A 5,768-nucleotide genomic window follows, 5' to 3' on the forward strand; every position below is an offset into this window, starting at 1 on the left:
AAATCGAAGCCTGCCGGAATCATCCTTAACAGGATGATCATAATCGTCCGCCACCTAGATTTCGGGAAGCCGAGCAACCCAGGTATGAAGATCAATACTGACGTGATGATAGGTATCAGCCCGAGGAGGATCTCTATCGGCTAGAAAATCAGTACCAGCCCGAGGAAGATCGTTATCGGCCTAGGGAGAACCGCTCCCGACCAGTGGATGACTACTACTGTTATGATCACGATCGGGATGGCGATTACGAACTGAGATATCATCCCGACCAAAGGCATGATCGGCGGCCTCCCCAACATAATTAAGGTCATCAAAAATCAGGAAATAATCGACGACTTCCGAATAATCGACGTTGGGACCCACCGCATCCAGATCATCATCGAATGCCTCCCCACACCGAGCCTCACAATGATTGCCACCGAGCGTAGTAGTACATCGCGTCGTCTAGAGAAGAAAACCCCTGTATCAAACAACTCAATTCGAGCAAGGAGAATTAAGCAACTCGGCGGTGGTCACGTGTTTTAATTGTAATCAACGCGGGCATTATGCCACACAGTGTATGACCAATGATCACGGCAAAGGACCCGCAATAAATAACATTACGGCTGAAGTCAAATAGGTCACAAGAAGAAGCAAGGCGCAACACATGCAATGGGAACTCCAGGATGAAGTCTGGAAAGCCGTTGTCATGAAAATCTGTCACTATGTGCAGATCGTGAGGTGGAACCGCCGGGGTTATGGACATGTTTGTGAAAAGGAGAGGTGCATGGGAAAGCCTGAATCAATCCCTAGTCACAAGGCAAACGAATGCACGCGAGGAAGGCTTACACACGGACACACAAAGAAGGCTTACACAAAGAAGGCACGAGTATTCGAACGTGTTTGTGACAAGGAGAGGTGCATGGGCAAGCCCGAATCAACCGCTAGTCACAAGGCGAACGAATGCACATGAGGAAGGCTTACACACAGACACACAAGGAAAAGGCTTACTTACACACACGAGAGACACAGTTTCAAATGCCTTTGTGAAAAGAGAGGTGCATGGGCAAGCCCGAACGCTCCCTTGTTACAAGGCACGCAAACACACAACGAAGGTTTACACACGGGAGATACAATTTCGAACACCTTTGTGAAAGGAGAGGTGCATGGGCAAGCCCGAACGCTCCCTTGCCACAAGTTCCATAAACACAGAAGCAAGATTTACACTAACACGCAAGACACGAAAGTTTGAATGCCTTTGTGAAAGGAGAGGTGCATGGACAAGCCCGAAACGCACCCTTGTCACAAGACACACAAACAAATAAGCACAAATGACAATTGTTGTATGTTTTAGGGTTAGGGTTAATGATGGTAATGATAAAGATAGGAATAGTGTTAACAATCATGGTAGATTAATGAAGATAGACATGGTGATGGAGAGTATGATGGTGAGAGAAGCATTGCGGGGTGGGGGGTGGTGCCCAGAATGGCTCCACCCCCCTCCCAAGGGGTTCAACATTAAAGGGGAGAGAGAGAGGGAGAAAGAGATGACAAGAGAGAGAGAGATTGAGAGAGAAATGGTTATTCATTTTTTCATTCATTCCCCATAAGGGGTTAAATAGGTACAAAGGGGTAGATCCACAAGGGTCCAAGCCCCTTGGGCATTCACACCTAGTCACTTACTCACACCTCTTTGTATCCACCACACTCACACTTACATTCACACCCACATACATATCAACGCATTACATCGTTCACCCTGTAAGTTTGAGTGCCTTTGTGAAAGGAGAGGTGCATGGGCAAGCCCGAAATGCTCCCTTGTCACAAGACACACAAACAAATAAGCACAAATGATGATAACATATAAGATACGTAAGTTTGAATGCCTTTGTGAAAGGAGAGGTGCATGAGCAAGCCCGAAACGCTCCCTTGTCACAAGACACACAAACAAATAAGCACAAATGACAATAACATATAAGACACATAGGTGAAACCAAACATTAGTTTATTACAATATAATAGATTCTTTTATAAAATAAGAATCAATTTTACAACGGGTTTGATATGAATATGAGAGATGGAGGAAAGAAGAGAGTGGAATATAGAAAAAGGTGATTCTTTGTTGATGATGCCTCTCAATGTTATTGATCCTTCTTCTTTTTCCTTCCAATTGAGTAGAGCTTATGCGTTCCTTCTCCCTTCCCCCCTTCTTCCCTAGAATAGGCTCTTATTTATAGGTTTCAGATTGCTTGCCTTTCCCCCCTAAAAACAAAGCTTGTCTATAAAAATCAACTTTTCTTTTCATCACTATTTCTGTTTTGTAACCCCAAATTTCACATTCAAGATATTCTTGGAAAGCTCTTTGGGTTAGCTTTCTTATGCATATTTTCTTTTCTAATTTGGATATCTAACGAGGAAATTATGAGCTTTTCTCTCTACTGTGCTCCTCATATCCACGCGTGCTTCTTCTTCTTCTTTTCTCACTCCCCATCTTTTTCTCTACGTTTGTCTACTTTTGAAAACCGCCTCTAACTTAATATTCATCATTATTTATAGTAAGGTTCAATCCTTTGACCTTTTATTTATAAGGAATTATCTTTGGAAAATGAAAAAGTACTTTTGCTACCAATAAAGTTGACTTACAATACTAGTTTATTTGAACTACTATTTTACTTCTTTTCGAGGGTGGTTTCACACTATGTGTTAGAAACATCACGACAACGTGAAGGACTGGATTGAGAAATCTAATAACGCAAACGCCAACCGCATGAATACCGAGATGAAGGACTTCACTATCGGTGCGTCGGCATCCTCACACCCCACTGATTTGCTGGATGACAATCCCACTTGGCAAGCACTTACCAGTTGCCAGATATCAATGCCCCTAAATAAGCTTCTTCATTTACGTCCACGGTTCAAGGACACAATGGTCTCCTTGACCACCGGGAAAGATTAGACGACCATGCCCGTGTACCTTGCCGAGTCGAATGGAGGACCACCACTAATGGATTCCCAGAACCTCGCCGTGAAGCTCATGATCAACAGATGGGATGTTCATGGTTGCATTATCAATGATGGATCGGGGTTCAATGTTATCAGCGAGGCCACTTATAGAGTTCTCAGCATTACCCAATGGGAACCATGCCCATTTTGGCTCCGTATGGCAGATACACGATCCGTCAGGATGATGGGTTTGATCCGACACCTCGACTTCATCCTTGGAGGCAACACATTCACGATTTTGGTAGTGGTATTACGACTGGATGCTCATGGCGCCTACCTGATGCTGCTCGGCCGTCCCTAGTTACGCATGGCCAACATTAAGAAACATTGGTAGTGCAAGATGATATCGTTTCGACGCAGGAAAACCAAGGTACGTGTTGCCATGGAGGAGCAAATCCGCAGGCCACAGTATACCACTCCCTTGTATGCGGAAGGTGTTCACATGCTTGATGGACTAGCCGATGAGGAGGTGGACCACTTCCTTTAGGATCACCCGAGGATTGTTCCATTGTTCGATATCGACATCGTAACAGTCGTTGGCCCTTATGTTTCCGAGCTAGCAGGTGAAGAGGGAGATATAGACCGAGAACCTGATCCGAAATCAATCAAAAAATTACGTCATGCACGCGAAGCGCGCAAATGGGAACTAGTCATATCTCAACGGGTGAAGACATCAACACTAGAAGAGATTAATCTCGGTACGACCATGGATCTGAGAACACTGAGAATTGCAAAGGAGCTAGCTCCCGATGAACGCTCGGCATTGGTCGGTCTGCCCACAAAATATAAGGATGTCTTTGCATGGTTGTACAACGACATGAAAGGGTTAGATCCGCGATACTATGAGCACCAGATCCACCTGAAGCACGACACACAACCCATACAACAACACCGTTACAGAATGAATCCCAATTATGCGGCAAAAGTGAAAGAGGAAATTGACAAGCTCCTTCGGGTGGAGTTCATTCGACCAGTCAAACGTGCCACGTGGTTAAGCCCCATCTTGGTTGTTCCAAAGAAAAATAGAAAAATAAGGGTTTGCGTCGATTATAGGAAGCTGAACGTGGCAACCATCATTGACACATTTCCTCTCCTGTTTACGGATGGTGTGCTCGATACCATGGCGGGCCACGAGCGATATACCTTCTTGGATGGTGATGGAGAGATATTGAAAAAAGATAGAGAAAAGACTAGAGGAAGAGAAAAGAATACTTCAATATACTATTAGGAAAATAATGTCATCTTCTTAGACTCTAAGAATAACAACTCCAAATAACTACTTTAATCTCAATACATTAGTTCATAATAGTCCATCCTTCTTTCTTCTTTCCTCTTCCCTCTTTCATCTACTAAACATCTTCTCACTGTTTCTAGTCTTCTTATTCTTCCTTACTTCCTCTTGTAGATATTGTATTCTTCCTCCCCCCTAAATGATAATAATACCTTCCTATTTATATATTTTTAGTTGTGTTATTCTTGCTTTTTTCTTTTCTTTTCTTTTTACATATCCTCGAGTTTATGTGAGGCGTTTTATTATATCACTATTTCTACTATTTCATCCCAAATTTTCATACAAGAAAGCTCTCTTTTTCAGCTTTCTTACGAATATTTTCTTTTGAAATTTGGATATGATATGAAGAAGTTATGAGCTTTTTTCTTTGCCTTGCTTTTCCTGCGTTTTCTTTTTCTTTTTTTCTGCTTTTTCTACGTTTGAAAAATGCCTCTAACTTTATATCCATCAATTTCATTCCTTCGTTAATACTTGATCCTTTCATATTGTGCTTTATTCTTATACACCTTAGCATCCAATGTATTTGCCACGGTCTTTTCTTACGAGCAAAAATTGACTTCATAGATGGGTTCAGTGGTTACAATTAGATTCGCATGCACCCTGATGACCAAGAAAAAACAACATTCATAACAGAATGGGATGTTTTCGTGGTGGTCGTAATGATGTTCGGGTTTAAAACTGCACCAACCACATTCCAACGTATCATTGTCAAAATTTTCGACAACTACATCCTGGCATTCATGTAAGTCTTCCTAGATGATTTTGTTGTGCATGACCGACAAGAAGAGCATCTCGACAAGTTACACCTCTGTCTCAATTGTTGTCGACAGTCTCTACTTAGTTTGAACCCCGCGAAATGCATGTTTTACATCTCTAGCGGCATTCTACTTGGGCATATTGTCAGCCGAGAAGGGATCGCTCTGGACCCCAACAAAGTGTAGGCCATCTTGGCCGCCTCGGCTCCTACCACAATGAAGGCCCTCAACTGATTTTTGGGGCAAATTAGATGGCATACTCGAATGCTATGTTATCTAGCCGAGTTCGCGACACCACTACACGTGGTGGTACATTGAGTACCTTTCCGATGGATGGAAATGGAAGAAGAACCTTACAAGGACCACAAGGTTATGCTATCGCATGCACCGGTTGTGCAACCCCCCGTTTGGTCACGTGTGAAGTCAATTTTTGCTCGTAAGAAAAGACCATGGAAAATACATCGGATGCTAAGGAGTATAAGAATAAAGCACAATATGAAAGGTTCAAGAGTTAAAAGACGAATGAAATTGAAGGGATATGAAGTTAGAGGCGTTTTCCAAAAGTAGAAAAAGTAGGAAAAAAGAAAAAAAGGAAAAAACGCATACAAAGGTAGAGAAAGCAAGGTAGAGAAAAAGCTCATAACTTCTTCATCTCATATCCAAATTTCAAAAGAAAAGATTCGTAAGAAATTTGACAAAGAGATATTTCTTGTATGAAAACTTTAGATGACAAACCTGAA

The sequence above is a fragment of the Azolla caroliniana genome, unplaced genomic scaffold, assembly GCF_043228905.1.
Source record: "Azolla caroliniana isolate FFs.n. ecotype wild unplaced genomic scaffold, voAzoCaro1.0.p SCAF_2, whole genome shotgun sequence".
Classification (NCBI taxonomy): Eukaryota; Viridiplantae; Streptophyta; class Polypodiopsida; order Salviniales; family Salviniaceae; genus Azolla; species Azolla caroliniana.